The 22627-nt window shown below is 36.5% G+C and overlaps 1 protein-coding gene across 2 annotated transcripts in view; it reads left to right on the plus strand.

The window, feature by feature from the left end:
• Positions 1-22627, plus strand: part of GPC6 (glypican 6) — a 1181721-nt gene that overhangs the window by 172542 nt on the left and 986552 nt on the right. The gene's annotated exons all lie outside the window — the stretch shown is intronic.

Consider the following 22627-nt stretch of genomic DNA (forward strand, 5'->3'; position numbering starts at 1 on the left):
AGCTTCCTTTAGCTCAGAAGGAATAAATATGTTGCTAGAACTTAGGAAGTTTCAGGTGACTTGAATACTGATCAAAAGTAGGCAAGATACAATGATAGTCTTATGTGTATAAAACTCAGTAAATTGAAATAATCACTTAAAGCTATCTCCCATGTAAGCATATTCTAATTGAACATTTCAGGACTGGCTGAGAAGGTGTTGACCTGCAGGTCTAAAAGTGGTTGAGGGGGAGATGCAGCTAGCCATTTGAGGGCTTGGGGCCACTGCAGTCTCTTAGGGATTTGTTTTTCTAAGCTCACCTCTTCTGACCTGAACTGTGAATTCTTTCTTCCCTTCCTTTTTACCTTCTTTCTTTCGTTTTCCTTCCTTTCCTTTTTTCCTTCTCTTTTTTCCCTTCCTTTCTTCTACCATTCAACACATTTTCTTCAGTCCCAACAAAGCTTGGTGTTAGGCACTGGTCAAAAAAAAAAAAAAAAAAAATACGGAGTCCCTGTTCTCATAAGACTTAGAATCCATTGGGGATACCAAGGATGAAATAAATCATCATAGAAATAATTGCAAATTACCAGATGTTAGGAAGAGTAGTGGTGCGGATGGGGTGGGGGGAGGTGGGGATGGTTAATGGATACAAAAAATAGAAAGAATGAATTATACCAATTATTTGATAGGACAAGGTGACTAAAGTCAAAATAATTTAATTGTACATTTAAAAATAACTAAAAGAGTGTAATTGGATTGTTTGTAACACAAGGGAATAACGTTTGAGGGGCTGGATACCTCATTTTCCGTGATAGGATTATGTATTTTATGTCTGTATCAAAATATCTCATGTACCCCATAAAGGTGTATACCTACTATGTACCCAGAAAAATTAAAAATTAAAAACTAGAGAAAGAAATAATTGCAAAATGTAATAATGTCTTTGAGGGGAAAATACAAACTTCAGTGAAATATTCTAAGAGGGGTTTGATGCAGAGCTGGGGGATGTGGGAAAGTAGAGATAGGGAAGTTGAGGAGGGAGGGATGGGTTACAGTTTGCCAAGGATAGAATTACATGAGAGGGTGGGAGCAGGACACACCTGTCAGGGCCTCTGGAACAGGAAAAGGTTGGTTTATGGCAGAAATTGAAAGAACGCTCTCATACACAGCTCACTTTCCTCTTTGCTTTTTGTCTGCATAGCATTATTCAATATGTAGCATAATGTAAGTTGAAATAATATTTCGCCTTCATGGTTTTCTCCCACCAGAAATCAGGCATTATGAAGGCAGAAGGGCAGAGGTATTTGTTGTGTGTGTGTGTGTGTGTGTGTGACTTTTGTATTTTTGCTGCCATATTCCTGGTACCTGGAATAGCACTTGGCAGACAAATGTATGCAAAGTTATTCAAATCCAGTGGGACCAGACCACAGTGAGGACAGTCAACAAGGGAGGGCAGGGAATGAGGGCTGTCAGGGAGGGTGGAGTCCAGGTCACTGGGGTCGCTCTAAGCATGTTCTGGATTTATATTTTATCCAAAGTTAGCAGAAAACACTGCATTAAACCAGAAATGTCACATAGTTACCACCTTTTCTTTTTTTTAAAAGATAATTATTGCAATTTATTTCCTTATGATGTCAAGTTAGGCTAGGTTGCGCTAAAAAAAAAAAAAAAAAAAAAAAAGATATTGTTTCAAACCCTAGCATCTACTCTAACACAGTGTAATTAGAAACCAGGGAAGATGGGGTTAGAAGGGGATTTATTTGCAGTAAAGAGCTGCGGAGAAATCAGCTTCTGAGTGGTATTTTTGTCTCTTCTTCATGAATGGACCTTTTTTTTTTTTTTTTTTTTTCCTTTTTTTAATGAGAGGCATCCAATTTCAAGCTTTTGGAAAGCATTGGCTAGTTTATTTTGTGTATGTATATTAAATGATCATATATGGTTATTTATTTCTATACCTGCCCTTTGGTTAATATCCATTAACAAGGAGCACTAGTCAGAGTAGGTTTTTTCCTTATTTTGCACATGAATAAATTGAGAATAAGGTTGTGGGAAAGGAACTAACATCTGAGTGTCTACCAACTATCTGACGTTTTATATATTTGTCTCATTTAATCCTCATGAAACGCTTTGACAAAAGCGAGCATTATCTCCCTTAATTGGACAAGAGAGTGAATCCCAAATTGGTTAACTAACTGGTCCAGTGTCATAGGACAAGTAAAAGGAAGCGTCAGAATGAGAGGCCAGGTGTTTCTAATGCTTAAAATCCATGATATTTGCTTCTAGGGGATTTTTTAACAACTTGCAGGAACAGCAGTGCTAATAAGGAATGCAAGTATGTATGGAACCTGGGTCTTCTGACTCCTGAACCATTACTGCTTTTTTTCCACTATGAGATAATACATCAGTTACTGCTTCTAATTAATTCTCCAAGTGCTGAGCCAACTTCATAAGCACTAGGGCAATGCAGGAGAGAGAGCTCTCAAACAAAACTCAGTGTTTGTAGCACGCCAGTCCCAGATGTATAGTGCAGCCTTTCACCTTCTTATTCTTAACGAATGATTTTCTAATCTGTAAAAGCAGGCCCCTGGATGTGATGCTCTCTGGGGTCCCTTTTATCTCTAGTATTCAATGAAATGTAAAGTTAGCTGCATTTGATGCATGAAATATATTCAGTTTGGGAAACAGCTGAGGAAATTGCCATGGCTAGGCCTATCTGAATTTAGGGTTCATGTCTTTAGCAGTACACTGTACTGACAGTAGCCATATGTGCCTTGATTTCTACCTGGAAATCTCCCTAAATCTGGAAGGTTTGATTGTATACTAGTCAACTAACAGCCTTAAAATATGTGTGAGATGAGCCCTTCCCTCTCGGTCTATTCCACTGGATCCTTTTTGGAGGTCAATGCTTCACATAATACATACTCTACGAGAAGTCAATCTTAGCTTGCTTACTGGACTCATTTTCCAATGTGATATAGATAACTTGATCACTTCCTGTTTTTATGCCTCCTCAGACACTTGGATAAGACTTTGGAAATGGTCTACTAACGAATATACATACCTTGAAAAATCATAGCTTTGAGATAATTAAAAAATATGTGTATACTAATATTTTTAATTAGGAAAAATACGTATTTATAAATCCAATTCTCTAACCATTTAAAAGTTGATTGAAACCTAGGCACATTCTCAATGTCAATAAAAATAAGGATTTAATAAAAGAGACGCATTAAATGCTTCAACTCCTTAAAATAGATCAGATATACATAGAATATTTCAGTGATCTCATATTTTACTGTTATACTGAGACTTAAACCGTTACAAAGATGTTGACACTTTGGGCCTTCAGAACAATAATATTTTCTCAAGCCAAGGTTTCAGGTTCTGCTTTAACAAGTTGATTATTGGTCTGAAAACAAGACCTGGTTTCACCCCAGGCTGATTCAATTTCAAGTCTACACTGCTTGGTCTGACTTTTAGTAAAAGTTCAAGAGAGATTTTGTGAGTCTTCCTGAAGCTACTCCTTTTCTTGTGCCTTCACTTCCTTACTCCCTTATCCATTAGGTTTTGACCACGGATACCTTAGATAGTTATTCATTTCATTATACCTTATTAATACCTCCTCATAATTAGTGGACTCATATAGAGATCTCCTCTCCTAAGATGGCATAGTCGATGATCTTTTGTAGATATTTGGTTAAATTTGTAGATATTTGGTTAAACTACTGTATTGCAATCCACCGCTAAACACTGTTTCTGTCTGATTATTTCATGTGATCATCTCTGCTGACCACTCTCTGGTTTATAAGAGAGCTCTTGGTTTTCTAGTCCAGCTTGGCTCGCTCATGCCTCAGATAATGTTTTTAAAGGCAACTGGAGCCGCCTTTGTCAGTTTAATCAAGCTAATTTTTTTTTCTCTCTCTCCAGAGTTTGTCCTTTTATGAGTTACATATTTAGCTAATTCAACATGAGCTTTGTGGTTGAAAATAAATATACATTTAAAAATTCATTTTATTAGACTTTTGTCTTAATATACCTTTCTTATTGGAAATTTTGATTTATTATAGAATAAAGATGCTTTTTGTCTTCATGGAATCATCTTGATATTATGAAGTTGGCATATTTTTTGAGGGGGATGGTGTTTTCCTGGGAGACAGCTCAGATTTCTCTTATGAGCTAAGAGACAAAATTGTTTCCTGTTACCTCAAATGACTGAACTTTGTGGTGATAAAAGATCTCTATTTAGGCTTCTGTGCCTCTTTACCACAATTAAATTTTATTTTCATTTTTGAATATTAACCTCAAGACACTATAAAATTAAACAAACCAACTATAACGAAGACTGGAGTTCTGGGATTTGATATATTTTGGGGAACAATTAGGAGGGTTTGAGAGGAAAAAGCAAACAAACAAAACTATAGCCATCAAGGAGAACCTATAATTAAGAAAAACTGAAGGCGTGGAGTGTGGACCAGGTTATAGTAAATTCTGAACTAGGCTTTTACCCATGACAGAGGTTGCCATCAGAAAAATGTTAAGTCTTTACATTTTTCTATGACCTCACATTGCCATAGGCGTGTTATTACAGTTAATTTTGTAAAATAAAATTATATTAGAATATGCTCATTTAAAATATAAACAAGCATCTCAGGACTTTTTGTATAGAAAGACAAATTCTTGGTAGATTGCTTGATTGATTAGCTTCCTTAATTACATTTTAAAATCAGTCTTATTTTCTACTGTATGTATTTGATACCATTACAATGATTAAACATATTGAGGAAAAATTTTGGGATTCCCCAAAATCTTTTGTCAACTTATCTTTCTTATGGAGGTAATAAAATTCCTATTCCCTATAAAACTTTTTCATATGATAACAGAATTAGGTTCAACATTTATTGGATTGATAGATCTCTATCAATCTGATATTTAATTAATTAGATTAGCAACAATAACAGTTGACAGTCTGGTTTTCTTTAAAATAAATACTATCACATAGAAGATTTAAAGCTCATTCTGGTTAATCACCTCATTAACCAAGTACTTGAAGATGAGAGTAGCAAGACAAAGATTAAACATGGGAATTTCTTCAATGAAATATGAAAATAAATGAATATTGAGAAAAGCTATTCTATTAAATTTCAGCATGGATATGATTATTCTTTTTTAATCAATTGGGTTTATTTTCATTTAGGAATTCCTAGAGAAACTGGTTTGTAAAGAAGCAAATATACAAGAAGAAAAAGTAGCCAGAGATGCTATCATTCTTATGATGTCCTGTCCCACCCCCTCCTTCAACTTGTTCTCATCTTGGGCTCTGTCCACACATGTTCTTTTTTGACCAAATCCACTGTGTGGATCTATCTCCTGGCACATACACTTTAATTACTGGAGCTGAGATATGGTATTGAGGCACCATCAGAGTGCACACAAGGTATGGGAATCAAAAATGGACCAGATTCAGCTATGTTCTGGCAGCTGTATTGAAGAATTTACAGAACCAGAATTAATGTCGAACTCACTGCGGGATTAGAGAAATCCTTTCGCCACTGGAGCCATCAGTTCTCTCATCTTTATAATGAAACGTTTGAAGTGGTAAAAAGTCATTTCTAGGTGGAACGTTCTTAGTTTCTAATGTAATGCTTTTATCATCTTGTCCATGCACACTGGGGTGCATTTCCTTGAATGGAACTGAGAGTGCCAATTTGGTTCTATGCTTGAATCTTATCACTGAAAGTTGCTTTAACCTCAATATAATCCTTTTTTTTTTTTTTTTTCCCAAGGATAAGTAAACTGATGTTTGTCAGACTTAAAGGAGAAAATGACCAGGGTAAAATGAAACAGAACAAAACAGAACAATAAAACAGAGATCTGTTGTATAAGTTATCTACTGGTGTGTAATAAACTACCTCCAAATGTGGTGCCTTGTGAAACATCACACATTTATTTCCTTCAATACTGCTGGATGGTGGGGTGGATCTTCTATTGGCTTTGCCTGGACCCCTTCATGCAGCTGCATTCAGCCACAGGGCCAGTTAGATGGGAAAGTCCTAGAGGCCTCACTCCCATGTGTGGTAGTTGGTGTTGGCTCTTCAGATGAGGCTAGGGCTTTATTGCCTGCAGTGTTAGCACAGAAGGTGAAGACATAAGCCACAAGGCTTCTTGAAGCTTAGATTCCAGAGTTTACATAGTGTCACTTCTACATTCTATTCATTAAAACCAGTCAAAGGACAGCCCAAATTCAGTGTTTGGTGACGTAGACTCTACCTCTTGGTGGAAAGAGTGACGAAGAATTTGTGGCCATGCTTAATATACCACACACAAGCTATCATTTCTTCCCGCAAAACCCATGCCACACGATTAGTTAAAACACTTTTCAAGCAAAAGTGTTGTGCAGCCTTAGAATCCTGTTAAATACAGTGCTCCAGGCAGCCACCACAAATCAGTCAGAACTGCCACAAGGAATGACATGTTTCTGCCATCTGGGCTCTGCAGTGAGTTGTTGGTGGAGCCTGGATGGAAAATTCAGAATTTCTGGCTCTCAACCCAGCATCTTTTCTGTCCTCATCAGTCTGTCTCCTCACTTCTGGTCACTTCATTAACATTTCCTAGGTTATATTAGAAAAGTCATTTACTGCTCTAAGTAAAGTTTCTAAAAATATGCATCCTTTTTGAACAATAGCATCATGTATGTGTTTTTTAGTAGACTATAACATAAAACACTGAATAACAAACACACAGAGGTGAGACATGAATTAAGAAATATCAATTTGTATACCGTCTTATTCAGTGTTAAACTTGCATCAGTCCAAGTGATCACATTTGGATGAAAATAGGGTACTATTGAGGGTACTATTGTCTTGATGTGTCTCTTGATGTGATTCAATGGGAAGTATACAACTCCCATGTACCATTCTTGCCAAACCTAGTCATTAAGGAACCATCAGACAAGTGCGGAACATGAGATATTTCACAAAACAGCTCACCTGAGATATTTAAAAAGTGTTAATTTCATGAAAGACAAGACAAAAGTGAAGGACTGTTCTAGATTAAATTAAACTAAAGGGACATAGCAACAAAATGTAATTTTTGATTTTATATTGGATTTTGATTGTTAAAAATTTAAATGGGAAAATTGGGCACTCTACGTTAGACTGTGTCAATGTTAAGTTTGCATCAATGTTAAGTTGTATATTATTGTTGTATCAATGTTAAGTTTCTTTGTGTGATTAATAGTTTGGCTGTTATGCAGGAGAATGTCCTTATTTTTAGAGAAAAATTATGATATGTTTAGACGGAAAAGTCAAGATATTTTCAACTTATTTTCAAATAGATCAGCAAGAAATGAAATAATATGTATGTTTACCTACATATATTTTTATTTAGAGAAGGAGAGAGCAAAAGCAAATATGGCAAAAATATTAATTGACAAATCTAGGTGGTGGGTCACATCTTCCTTGTACTTTTAACTTTCTTGAAGGTTAGAAAATGTTTAAATTGCAAAGTTGGATAAAAAAACACCAACTCATTGTATTTTATGGCTGAGACCATGCCTGACTTTGAGTTATTATGATAAAGTATCCAATGTCAAATATCTGATTAAATTCTAAGGGATTCAATTGCAAAATGCTGCATTTCTAAAAAGGCACATTTTCTTTACTTGCAGACTTACACAAGGAGAAAAATCTCAAGTGCAGGCAGTTGTTTGAATATGGTAATTGATAGAAAAGTTGACCAAGTAGAAAACTGTAATGTGTCATAATAAAAGATGCTGAGATACGCCTGTATGTTATGTGGCATTATGGTTCACAGAGTTATATATTATGCCAGAAGCCTTGGATGACAAGGGTTCCATCTCATTCCGCTCAGAATCTGTGGATGACTTTGAGCAAGTCATTTTAATTTGTGCAAAATGTGGTCCTTTTAAAATGGAGAAGCTAATTCTAGTTTATATCATATGGCTGTGTGAAGATTAATTTCCTAACTGTAAAAGGTGGTAAACAACTTTTCCCATCTAAATAGTCAGTCTTGGAAACACATGGAGGAAGTTTGTGTCGAGGAGCTCAGATAATGCTATTTCTGTGCCTTTTTAGGTATTTTTCTTGCCGGATTATGTGCAGGGTTTTATCCTTTTTTCATAAGCTACAATACTAAGAGAAATCTACCAGTTTTTTAAAAATCTGTTTTCCCACAAGATTCTTAATTTCATTCTGGAGATAAGATTGAGGTTGGGACAGGAGGCCTTGGTGGCAAAATGTACCCCTAACGATGTCATCTATGAAAAAGTTGTGGCAACTCTCACCTCTAGAAGAGTGAGTGATTGAGAGCATGTGAAATAACTCAATAGCCATTTCAAACTGTGTTTAATCATTTATAAAAGTACAGATCTTTATAAAGAAGGCTGAGTCTTCTGTGGACTAGAGTAGAAGAGGTGAAACATGATCTGGGTGTAACAGGATGGGTACAGCACTGGGTAGATGAAGGAGACATGAGAAAAAGAAGTCCCATGTGGGTGTTCATTAGGTACATAGACTTATACAGGAGCAAGTCTTGTGTGCTGACACTAAGGAGATGTAATTGGAGTCCTGTCTGACTGTTGAAGCAAACTGAGCAATATTATTGGATAGGTGCAATGAAAGCAATGCAAAACTGATTTGAGTTAATGTCTGTTGAGCAACAGGGAGGAACCAGTGGTGGCTGAATAGGAAATTGGCAGTAGCATGATTAAATTGGAAACTAAGTAATGCGTGACAAAATTATGCAGGCAAAGACCAGCACAGAACTTTCCCTTAGGGGTCTTGGATAGATTGAGTACTCAGGTCTAAAAACCTGGCTCTGGCAAAGCACTACTAGGGAGTGTAAGAGAGGGAGTAAGTTATTATGGAGGTAGTAGGTAAGGAGGACTGTGGTTGATTAGTGATGTCTGCCTAGTGCAGGGTTGGGGCCATATAATCCTGGGTGTCATATACAGTATTTGCCATTCCCGAATGAGAGGAAAGAAGTAAACCAAAAATCTCAGCCTATACAATGAAAAAAATAATTGAAAACTAGTTTGGGAGAAAGCTGATGATGGAGTTTTACTTGTACTTCAATTTGAGGACAGTACAGTAAGTACATTTGGGAACATTGTCACTCATAATTGAAGTGAGCTTATTAGTTAGAGAGGTCGTCAGACTAGAGGGAAGTAAAACTTCTATGAGGGTCAAATGAATAAACAAATTTACTTTATCAAGCTGCTTGTATATACATCCATTTTTTTTTAATGATGTGTCAGTCCCATGCACCCTAGTGTAATCTATGTACCATTTGGCATATATAGTCGTCACACATTACTGCCAGCCAGCTGGCAGCTGCATTGCCCTACTCATTAGTGATTAAGATGGACAAAAGTATATAATATTCTTATTTAATCCACAATGATTTTTAAGTAACTATAAGCAAGAGTTCTTGAAACTTGAAACAGAAATAAAATAGTACTTACTTTTGATACGTCACACTTGCAACTTGTGCCTGGAATTGAGTTCGTCTTCCATCTTTAGCTAATGTGGTCTGTGTCCTGAGCCACACTTCCTCACTCTTGGACTTGATTCCCATAAGGGAACATGTTGCCTCAACTAGGCATGGCAAGTGTGTACTGCCTCTCTTTCATCTTGCATCTATGACAGAGAACTCTTCCCCTCTTAGCACTTGACACCAATTGCTGTGTGGCCTGGAACCTTTCGTTGTTCATACTTTAGGCAATCTCAAAAGAAGAAAACAATATTAACAAGAATAGCTATGGCTAACACTTTTGAGTTTTTTGTGTGTGTCAGGCTTAATACTAAGCACTTTAGGTGTGATACTTTTTAAGCTTTATGTAAACATTTTCAATTAAGGGGCGGGAATAATCAAAGGATGATAGATTTTCAGGTTCAAACTGTGAGATGGGGCATTGAAATTAATTAAAATAAATTAAGGAAATGGCCAGAGTGTAAAGAAAACAAAATAAGAGTCATTTGTCCATTTCCAAGACCTAGCCTATACCTAGTTTGCTAGAACATCACCAGTTACTTTTTGATTGCACAAATTCAGGGTAAAGAAACTTGCCGTATTAGGCTCTTCCCCTGGAGGGTGGCCTACATCCAAAGCTGGCTTCTGTTTCTTGATATTCAAGCCGGGGCTGAAAGATTAATCCAAGATTGAGTCCAGCTCAGAGATTCAACCTATTTCAGTACTGTTGGATTTAATATCTGCTGACCTGTTAATCATTTTATTCTATAGTTATTCACTTGCTTCTCTCAAATAGGAATCTTTTAATTCCTAAAACATGGCACAATTGATTATTCATAGATTGCATTTTTTCCCATACAAAATCTTTAGCTACAAACCATACTTCTTTCAACTGTTAAATAAAAAGATGTTTTAGAAAACACTTCCTATCAGTATTCATTTGTCATCATTTAACAATAAAGTTTAACTAGGCCTTGAGTATACATCAAGTTGAAGAGAAGCTGGTAAAGTTATGATCACTTAATGGCATGATCACAGGTACTAATAGGGACATTATGCTTGCATTGGGACTGTACCCTGCCTGAAAGAATATAGGTCAATTATTTAAATAATTTAGACAGAGTTTGTCCCTTTAATACCTTGCAAAGAGTCAGGCAGAGATAGTGAATTCTGGCAGATAGGATACAAATTGATTATGACAAGTCAATTTTCTTTTTAGTTTCTGAGACTACTATATAATAAATGGACCTCCACAGTATATTAAATTAATGGACTTTATTTTTCATGTGAGAGAAGAAGAAAAATCTTATGAAGTGTTACCCTAGAATTCCAGGATAGTCTTTGAGTTTCTGGCTCATAATGTAGCTTGTGAAAAGCAATTATAACTTTCATCTTAAACTTTTCTCAATGACAAGTCTCGCTAGAGGGACTGTCACTGGAGTCTTTCTTTAGAGAATGTCTTTTCTTCTCAGGGGAAATGATACTCAGCAGCATTCAAAATAGTTCTAGGCAAAATTCAGCTATGGAAATTTTATCCAGCCCCCACTTGCAATAATTGCATCCATATATGTCAATGACATCCCTTCCATTGAGCCTTCCCCTACTTCTTGTGTTTCCCATATTACATAAACACAAATACATTTTGCTATTATCCATCTCATGACTGTTGATACGCAGATACAGAGAGATTACATTTTTAGTTAAGATTTTTCCTCGAAGGCTGGCCAAGTCCAGAACTGGCTTCCCATTTCTTGATAGTCAAGTTGAAGCACAGAGATTAATCCAACTGCTAAGATGGCCCTACTAGTGTTGGAGTCTTCATCAACAGACACTATACCTACTGTGTCTGTTCATGACCTGCTTGCCTCATCATAGCCCACACTGTCAAGCCAATGTGCCACACAGTGTAGTCACAAGGATTGCTGTGACAGTGTCTGTTCACCTCCATTTATTCCTAGCAACCAAGGCAGACCCTTGGGCTGTACTTTGTGTCAGTCTGATTATCTTAGTGGCTAGAGACATGGAGCAGAGAGTGAAATTTTTCAAATGCTGATTGAGAAAGAACCACTTAGTGCACTCAGACATAAGTGGGCAGATAAGAATTCCCAGACAGTGGGAGCACAGCACATTCTGTGGTTATTACTATTATTATTATTCTGTAATCAGTATGATTCTCTGGGCACACTTATAGAAGTTCATCCTTTAGTGGAATTTCAAGAAGAAAAATATTTTAAAAAGGCAACAGCTCTATCTTTTCTCTATAAAGAAAATTCATTGACAAAGGTTCTATACGCCAGTGTTACTGAAAAGACATTACAGGCCAGGTGCGGTGGCTCACTCCTGTAATCCTAGCACTTTGGGAGGTCGAGGTGGGTGTGTCACCTGAGGTCAGGAGTTAGAGACCAGCTTAGCCAACATGGTGAATCCCGGTCTCTACTAAAAATACAAACAAACTAGCCTGGCGTGGTGGTGCACACCTGTAGTCCCAGCTACTCAGGAGGCTGAGGCAGAGAATTGCTTGAACCTGGGAGGCAGAGGTTGCAGTGAACTGAGATCATGCCACTGCACTCCAGCCTGGGTGACAGAGGGGGACTCCATCTCAAAAAAAAAAAAGGCCTTTATATTCTCTCCATTATTCAAGCATGACCCTACTGAAACGTATCTGCATCAACACCACTTTAATACCATGATAACATTCCTTACATAAGAGTGAAGATATAAATAATAAGTGGGGAGAACTCTACTTTTAGAAGGGAGATGGGTGACTAGTGTTAGCTGTATTGTACATATAATGCTCAATTGACATGTCAACAAACTCCATTTTCAGTGCCCAATTGAAAGTTGTATACCCACCACCTTTTCAAGACAATAGTATTAATGAATTCCAGTATGGTTTACTAACTGCCAAAGGTACCATTTAATACATCTTTCATTAAAAAATGCTAGGCCAAGCTGGGCACAGTGGCTCACACCTGTAATCCCAGCACTTTGGGAGGCCGAGGCAGGTGGATCACCTGAGGTCAGGGGTTTGAGACCAGCCTGGCCAACATGGTGAAACCCCTGTCTCTACTAAAAGTTCAAAAATTAGCTGGGCATGGTGGCACATGCCTGTAGCCTCAGCTACTTAGGAGGCTGAAGCAGGAATATCGCTTGAACCCAGGAAGTGAAGGTTGCAGTGAGCAGAGATTGCACTATGTCACTCTAATCTGGGTGACAGAGTGAGACTCCATCTGAAAAACAGACAAGCAAACAAAAAAATCCAGGCCATTAATTGTTGTATTTCTGGATCACAAAATAGAAATATATCTATCCAGAAGAAGAAACATGTTTTCCAAACAAAATCAAGCATTATGTATAAAATAAAGCATGACGGTGCAGGAAGGTCTGGCTAGCAGAGTGACAGCACCAATCAGGTTCTATAAATACTTACTTGTGTGTGAATCCTAGTGCCACTTTTTACCACCCCCTGCCACAGACCTGCAATGATTAACGAACTGTGATGATTAGAAAATAAATGACAGGTCCTTCTATAAATTACATCTGGAAACCTGCCTAGATTCTTTGTATAAGAAACACAAATTTAATTTCTGTCTTCATACAAGCATAGAATTTACTTGGGTGAGGACTAGTGTTAGATGTTGTTTATAAAGACAGAGAAAAGAAAATGTGATTATCAGCGATAAAAATAAATCCATGTTGTGCTGGTCTGAATTTATTTAGGAAAAAATATTTACATAGGAAACCATTAGTGTTGATTTGTTCAGACAGCAATATGAAAGAAAACGTGTTTCTCTTTACACTGATGGTGTCCCTAGCAGATGTTAAACTCCGAATAGTTATTTCACATTATGAAGAAATTTTTAATGAGTATTAATAGATTATTGCAGGGTTTAGTAATCAATATCACTACAACTGAGTCTATTTAAAAATCTATTTATGTGACTGTGTATAACCCTCTGAGTGAACCAATTTCACTAGCATTTTTGAGTACCTACTATATAACATGAACTATATAACTGCTTGTGAGATTGCAGATCTACTGGATACATAAAGTTAGGCTGTCATAAAAATAAATGAACCCTTATTTAACTTTCATCTGTCAATTCTTTTTTTAAATAGTGTTGTGTTTTGTTCCTGTTTTTTTTTTGTCGGAAGAGACGAGTAAGAAGTTGAGAAGTTGGTAGAGTTTTTGCTATTATTCAGTAATACAATCATATGATGTTTGAGAAATGGTGTGATTCTGATAGTATTATGGAAGAATACATGATGCTGTCACCTATTTTCAAGGATGTAAATTATAAATAAATTGATGGTGTATCTCCTTAGAATCTTCTCCTTCATTCTAATTTTTCCCTTTCACTCATTCATTGAAAGTTTTCAAAATAAGTGTTTAAAATGATAAAGAATATACACTCAGGAATAATTCTGCACTTAAAAGGGGAAAATGCCCCTTGGCATATTCTTCAAAAACACCTATAGTAAAAATCAAATTCGTTTAGGTTTTGTTCTTATAAAATGTGTTTCGTTTCACTTAACTTTATTGTGACACAATTGCTGAAAATATACGGATGTTGGCAACTTCCTGCCAAAAAGAATAAACCTCCCTTCTGTCACCCACTTGCACTAAAAATTAAAAGATGAACAGGGACCACGTATTTGCCTGTGCTAATTATAAACCATTCCAACCTGAAGGGTTGGAAGGAACCTTAACTAGCGACCTTTGAGGGGTTGCTTGGTTCATGTAACCATGTCAACTAGGTGCTTCTGCTTTGTACATGTATTTTGTGTTTCTCAATCTAGGTGGTTCACATTGCTTCTCAATTTCCCTAACCCATTCACCCTCCCCTAACAGCTAAGATGCTTCATTCTCCATCAATTCTACACAGTTTTTCCTGCTAAGGGAGAATTCTTTTTGCCCTTTTCTGTGCTCACATAGTGCTTTTGTAGCATGCACTATTACCACTGGCTACTTTTCATTGTAAATGTTTGTTTTGCTTTCTTACTCCAGGACTGCAAAATTGCACAAATTCAGCAATACAATCGTCTGTTTCTTGGAACTCTGAGGATGAGGACTATTACTCATCTTTATATACCCAGAATTTAGAACAGTGATTGGCACACTGTGGGTGTTGAGGAAATGTTTCACAAATGAATAAATAGTGAGTAGTCTGAAGTAGCCAGAAGTATTTTAGGAAGAGACTTCTGGTGGGAATGAATATGTGTGGTGCCTGGGCAGAGGAAGAGACCGCGGACAGCAGATCAGATAGGTGATTACTGTAAAAGATAATGAAGGGTTTGCCGAAAGTGGTGATGATGGGAATGGAGAGGTGGAGGCAGATGCAGGAGATATTTATTTCCGAGGCTTTTTCCTAAAGCTCTTTTCCCCTCCCTCTTACTGTTATGATTTGCTTAGGTGAACTAAACTTAGTCCCACTTTTTGGCCCATTTTAATGCACCTATATTGAATAACAAGTGATGACAGTGAACAAAAGAACACAAGGTTGAAGTAGAAAATTTAAATGTTTTAGCAAGAAAACAAAAACAAAAACAAAAACCACCAATCATCACATTTGTGATAAATAAACACAGTTAACATTTTGTTTATAGCCTCCGAGACTTCCTTTTGGTAAGAATTTGGAGACAGTCTAGTAGAATGGTTACCATGACAGACCCAATTGCATTCAAATTCTGGCTCGGATATCTGCTGTGATATTTTTGGCAAAATGTACTCTATTTCTGTCATGTGTACAGTGGGGATTATAATTATCATACTTAGTTCATGGGAGTGTTCTGAGGATTGTGGAAGGTAGTAAAATTAAAGCACTAAGTTCAGTTCCTGGAACATAGGACATAAATATATATCCTATTCATATATATATAACAACCATATCAATGTACAAATATGGTTTATAATCTAAACTTTCTTCCTTCTTAATGGTATAAATAAGACCTTTCCATATTTATCCATAGCATCCATTCTAATGATTGCATAGCATTCATTTGTATGACAAACCTTCATTTTCTTAATATTTTATCATATTTTATTTTTAGAAATGTATAATTCTCATTTCACAGTTTAATCTTCATGCAAATCTAAGACTATTTCTCTATGATTAATTTTCAGAAGATTAGTCACTGGGTTAAATAGTATGAATATTTTTAAGGTGTTTGATATAAATACCAGGCTGCCTTCTAGAATGCCATGCTTTCTAGCACCGTTACAGTGTTTATCATTGTTGCTGTTTGTTTTGCTTTTTAATCTGGGCCAGTTTAATAGGTGAGAAGAAATATTTCTATTTTAATTTACATTTATTTGAGTACTGGAAAATGAGCATCTTTAATTTTTTTAGGTCTTTAGCATTGTTTTGTGAACAGCTTAGCTGTATCTTTTTCCAACTTTTCTATTGGTATGTACATCTTTTTTTTTTTTTATTGACGTGACAGAAATGTAATCCTTGCTAAATTATTTTTGGAGGGTGATGAAGTTCCAAGAGTCTAAAATGACTGCCTTATGTATTTGATATGTTCAGTTTATCAACATGACATTAACAATCTTTTGTAATTTTTGACTTACAGAAAGGTAGTTTTATGTGGTTTAACCTAACAATTTAGGCTTTGTGAAATTGTCAGGCAATTCATACATTGCCTCAGACTTACACCTTAATTTTGTGATTTGGCTTATGCAACTGTATTAGACTATTTTCAATTATATGTTTGCTTGAAAAATTGATGTTATTGAGCACTTCTAAATCACTGGGTACTGTCTCCTTGCCTCTGTGGACAAAAGATTTGGGATACAGTTGCCAGAATATAGGACTAAATTTAATTTTCCAACAACTTGTGAATGGCATTTTCCTACTATTGCACTGTGGACTACAAACATTTTAATTTACAGAGCTGATAGAGCTTTACTTGATAAACACTTGTGTTGTCTAAGGAACTGTAATACATCATCACATTTGAGTCTTCTTTAATGTAATTTTTGATTTTTGATTTTTGTGAATAACAGTAGGTGTATATATTTATGGGGTACATGAGATGTGTTGATACAGGCCTGCAATGTGAAATAATCACATCATGAAGAAGAGAGTATCCACCCCCTCAAGCACTGATCATTTGTGTTAGAAATAATCCAAATACACTCTTTCAGTTATTTAAAATGTGCAATTAGATTATTATTGGCTACAGTGACCCGGTTATGCTAGCAAATTGTAGGTCTTATACATTCTTCCTAACTATTATTTTGGAACCCATTAACCTTCTCCACCTCCCCCATCAATCCCCACTACCCTTGCCAGCCTTTGGTAACCATCTTTCTACTTTCTATGTCCATTGAACTCTCATTTGATTCTGACAGTAACTTGGTGAAGGACACAAGGTAACCCGCGTTACTATAGAAAAAACCACTAAGGCTCCGAGGGGTTAAGTGATGTCCAGAGGCTTGACAGCTAATAAACAGCAGAGTCTGGCCTAGCATCCAAGTCTTCTGACTTCAAATCTAGTGCTGCTTTTCTCTATTCCTTGATCATTGAATCACTTGACCTGGAAATATGTGCTTTCACCTTTGTCAGAAAAATAAAGCCAGTGGGATTTGAATCCTGGTGGGAAGCAATAATGTGAAGCTTCCAAATTCCATTGCTCTGTTTTTGTTGTGTCTGTCTTATTTTAGAAACATATGTTTTAGGATGTGCTGTGTAGATGCCAGTTTCAATTTTACAATGGAAAGTGAAAAACAATGGCATAAGAAAATATATATTTCACTTATATGTATGGCTTTCCCAAGGATATGTTTCACTTTCAGTGGATTTCACAGTGTGTTTGTTGTTTTATTTTATTTTTTAGTGACATAGCCTTGGGGTCATGTCAAGTTACTCATAAAGAAGGGATTTTAATGAATATCTGTGGAAGATCCTCATTTATTGCTGGTGCCTTTCTTTCACTAACTAAACTCGATAGCCAGTCTCTGGAGCACATCGTGATACTGAACCAGTTTTTCATCAGCCATCCCTTCTCTTTTGAGCTCCCATACTCAGAAACTATCATGCAGAGGATCAATGGCCTTGTAGAGGAATCTGTTTTTTATCTGTGAGTTACTGTTCCAGTCTGGCTCCTCCTGTGCTGAATTACTTCTTTCATGAAATCACTAAAATGAGGTGGAGGAGAGGACTGGGCAGGATCTCAGTAGGTTTTGAAATGTTTTGAAGAATAATTGAAAATTTAAACAAAATCAGAGAGAGAAAGTGTGGCCAAGCTGTGTGTGGGTTATTTTGAATTTACAAAACTGTTGTACATATGTTTTTAAATATATAACCAGTTAAGAAATAGTGCCTGCAAGAACAGATTAGAACTGGAATGTAAGTGAAAAATCTATATATGGATAAAAATCTTCTATACTGAGAGGATATACTTGGTTTTGGACAAAAATAAATAAATAAATAAATAAATAAACCTTTCCTTCAGAAATCTCTTAGAATAGAACAGTTTCTCTGGGGACCATTCATTTCATTTGTCAACGATTCACTTCTACCTGCTGAATTACAGAGTCCTAATTAGTTTTCATAGTTTATAAGAATCGATAGTTGTCAAACATGATTCAACATTTATCAATTTTACTTGGAAATAAAACAAATTCAAAATATGTTTCAATCTCAGAGGATATCCAACTTCTATTTTGTTAATTTTTAATTTTAGTATTTTAAATTTTTTTTAACTTTTAACTTTTGTGTGTGCATAGTATTAGGTGTATGTATTTGTAGCGTACATGAGACACTTTGATATAGGCATGCAATACATAATAATCACATCATGATAAATGGGATAAACAACCCCTCAAGCATTTATCCTTTGTGTTACAAAAAATCCAATTAAACACGTTTAGTTATTTTAAAATACACAATTATCATTGTAGTTACCCTATTTTTATTAATAATACTATACCATAGTATTATTTTATTAATACTATACTGTAGTATTTTTTTATTAATAATACTATCAGATTTCCTGAAATATGTATAGCTTTTCATACCCAAATTTCTACACTGTGGTATTAAAAGCTATACATATTTTAGGAAATCTGATCATAAAATGCAAGTAGAAAGGTCTGTGAGGAAACATTTAATAGTGGTACTTACATTCAGGTCAACATCTGGATAAAAATGAGACTATAAGGATAATATACATATACATATATTCTCTTCATGATTAGTTGAAAGCTAGATCACCAAATTTAAAAGGATGGATCCACTTCTAAATAACGTTGAATGTGTGTCTTTGAGCTTTTCATGGCTCAGTTCTCTATGTAAAGGTATTTGAAAAATGTTAGCCTCTGCTTATATCAGGAAAATTTGTAGCAATTAAAATGCTATGTTAATGCAGAATAACATGGAAAGGTTGTTTGCATTTCAACCTCTGTAGTTTGGAAACAATTTGGAAATATATTTCCTTATCCACTTTGCTGTTATGGAGCTGAGTGCTTGGAATATTATTTGAAGTGAGATTTGTATGAAATATAATGAAACACAAAGGAAACGTGCATTTTTACATTTGCCTTTCAACAGATAACACAGCATCTCCTCCATGCAGATTGAATCTAAGCCTGCCACACAGTGAAGGCTCCTATTAGCAACAGTTCTGTGAGGCTCTTTGCTGAGGGTCTACCTGCCTGCCATTCCTTCATGACAGCCATCCTCCTTTGATGACAATGTTCCTTTTATTGTGTTTATGTACTTGTTAAGAATAGTAGGAGCCATGTTTGGAGATTACACTGTTTTTACATTAAACATTTGAACTTTAAATATAAATACAAGCAGAATTGAAGCTATGAAATTGGTCTGCCCTACTGTGTCTATTATGTTGGGAGGGAAAGAGAGAATTGTAGAAGTAGGAGGTTATAAGAATAAAAGATTAAATGTTTAATTACAGCTGAATAGGAGAATAAAGGTAACAGGCTCATTACATAATATCTAGTAATACCCACCCCCAATGCACACACACAATGGAAGACCACTCTTTTTGCCCAAAATTACTATTTTACTGCAAAGATTTATAATTATAGAGCTAAAAAGTAACATTCTGGAAAGATTAATATGCATATAGCACCAACAATGTTGTCAAACTTAAGCTGAGTTTTCACCATCCTAACAAATTGATAGAAGCTGTTCTTACCCATCCTAATCAAAGTTACTTTTTCTGTTTCTTTATAAATATGTGTATTCAAATGAAAATCATAGTCCTAGCTCACCCTCTCATCCAGTTTGATGAAGGTAGTCAGGAAAGGTCTTTTGAGGAGGTGCTACTTGAACTGAGTCCTGATGGGACTACCATGGGAAGGAGGTGTCCATGCTGAGGTGGAGAATGGCTTTCAAAGCAGAAGGAATGGAAAATGCAAAAGCCCGCAGAGGGAGTGAGCTTGCTATGGGGATGGGTGAGACAGGTTAAAAAAGAGTGGGAATGAGGTGAGGTTGGAGAATTCTGCAGAAAGCAGATTTTGCTGGACCTCGAAGACTATGATATGGAGTTTGGATTTTTAATTACAAGGAGAACCCATGGAGTGTTTGAAGAAGGAAAGTAACATCTATTGTTCATTTTAGAAGGATTATCCTTGTTTTTCTGTGGAGAAAGAAATGGGGAGAAAACAGGAAAGAGAGACCTTTGCAGTCATTTGAGCAAAATATCCTGGTTCAGTTATGTATTCATTTGTCCAGTCAACAGAAATTCACTGGAGTCCCACCATATGCCAAGTAACTGCTGTAAGTCCTGGGGATACCATGGTTATTAAGAGAGGTAAGGATGTTACTCTCACAGAGTTTTGACTAGTGGGAGGTTCAGTTGTGTTACGTCCCGTGAAGACAATACTGGTAATTCAATGGAATAGGAGTATCTAATTACATTGAGTGTCAGGGTCATGGTGGATCCTGAATGACTACAGGAAGCCAAGTATGAGAAAATCTCCAGAAAGAACTTCAACCCAAGGGAAGGCTGAGTGCAAAGGGCCTCAGATGAGAGCACGCCAGGTATAAAACAACAACGTTGTGTCTGGAGGGATTGAGTGATGGCGGCGAGGGTTGGGGGAGTATCCCGCTCCTAGAGGGAGTCAGCTGCAGCCTCATCAGCTGGGTGAAGTGACTTCCTGTGAGAGTGTGGGGCAAATGGGCATGGAGAGAGAGAAAGAGATAAAGATTGGAGAGAAGTTTATGGTGCTGTGTCAACTGTTAGTGTTTTCTTGGGGCTAGCACAGAGTGTATCCACCTAGTTAGAAGCCCCACACTCCTCAGGCCATCATGTACAAAGCAATTGACTCATGAACTTCATTTTTGTCAAATTCCTGTTATTTTATTTAAATGGTAATACTGGCTTTTAGCATTATTGTTATTTTGTTTTAAAAAAACATTCTTAATGATAATTGTCAGAAATCGATTTTTTGCTCACTACTTTACTGAATTCTAAAATGACTATTGCTTAGAGGCAAATAAAATATCTTGTTCTTTAAGAACAAGAACGAGCTATATACATTGGGAATATCCCTCACACTGTTTAAAACTATATTGCTTTAAGTGGTGTATAATACAACATTTATTGAACTATTTGAAAGTCCCTAATGTACAGATTCACATGAAATTACCCCGTGTGTCTAGTTTGCACTACTTAACATCCTTTTAATGGGAGCAGGTGGAAAATGTGGGAAAAAAAAAGAATGACTAAAATGGCTGTCTTGCCTATTGTTTGAGCACGTAGTTGTTCTGACCAGCAAGTGAAGATTATTGAAAAGGAAAGTTGTGCACTTTGGGAGGCCGAGACGGGTGGATCACGAGGTCAGGAGATCGAGACCATCCTGGCTAACACGGTGAAACCCCGTCTCTACTAAAAAATACAAAAAACTAGCCGGGCGAAGTGGCGGGCGCCTGTGGTCCCAGCTACTCGGGAGGCAGTGAGAATGGCGAACTGGAGGCGGAGCTGCGAGCTGATTCACATTATCAGACGAGCCTGGGCTTATTATGGAGCCAGACCTGTGTCTCAAAAAAAAAAAAAAAAAAAAAAAAAAAAAAAAAGAAAAGGAAAAGTTGTTTTTGTTAGCTTGAAGACCTGTTCCAGAACTGTTATTAAAGTGGATGCTAAGTGGAGTATGTGACATTTGCTTCATATGTACAGTGTTTGATTGATTCCCTCAGCCTAATAGAGTATTTTTTCTGCCGACCTTGGTGCAATTACATTATAGTTGCAATTTTTGGCATTACATTTTAATAGAATTTTTGAATCTCTTTGTTATTAATAAAGTTAAATATAATCAGAAATGAAAATCTCTGCTGAAATACTCACCTTATTACACTTTCACTTCGGGCTGCTCCCAGTTCCCGTCACTGCTTCGCCCACAGTAAGCAATAAATGCACATTTCTTGGATTGGCACTCTTCCCCTACGGTTATTCCATCTCAGAAAGACCAAGATGTTTTTCTTCAAATGGAAAAGATTTTTTTTGTTTTTTTTTTTTGTTTTGTTTTTTGTTTTTTTGGAGATGGAGTCTTGCTCTGTCGCCCAGGCTGGAGTGCAGTGGTGCGATCTCGGCTCACTGCAAGCTCCGCCTCCCAGGTTCACGCCATTCTCCTGCCTCAGCCTCCCGAGTAGCTGGGACTACAGGCACCCGCTACCACGCTGGCTAATTTTTTCTATTTTTAGTAGAGATGGGGTTTCACTATGTTAGCCAGGATGGTCTTGATCTCCTGACCTCGTGATCCACTCGCCTTGGCCTCCCAAAGGGCTGAGTTTACAGGCGTGAGCCACTGCACCCGGCCCAACTGGAAAAGACTTCTAAGCAACACTCTCGAAATATGAAATCAGCAACAAAATTCATTACTTGAGATTTTTCACTTAGAGAAATGATCATAATGACATGCTGTGTTCACAAGTGAGATTTTCTATCTTTAAGCTCTTAATGTATAGTTTGCCTTTAAATTGCCTCCTTTTCTAAATCAAACATAGATTAAACACCCACATAATTATTTTTCGGATAGTTTCTTTGCCACTGCATGGATGTGGAATATGTTGAAAATTTGTAGTTATTATTGTTTTAATTTTAAGAGCTAAAATAAGAAAATAGTTATGAAAATAAAAATCATTTACAATCTATTGAGGTAATATATGGTGTGGTTCCTTTCAGTCTTTTT

Source organism: Papio anubis, chromosome 15, assembly GCF_008728515.1.
Source record: "Papio anubis isolate 15944 chromosome 15, Panubis1.0, whole genome shotgun sequence".
Lineage (NCBI taxonomy): Eukaryota > Metazoa > Chordata > Mammalia > Primates > Cercopithecidae > Papio > Papio anubis.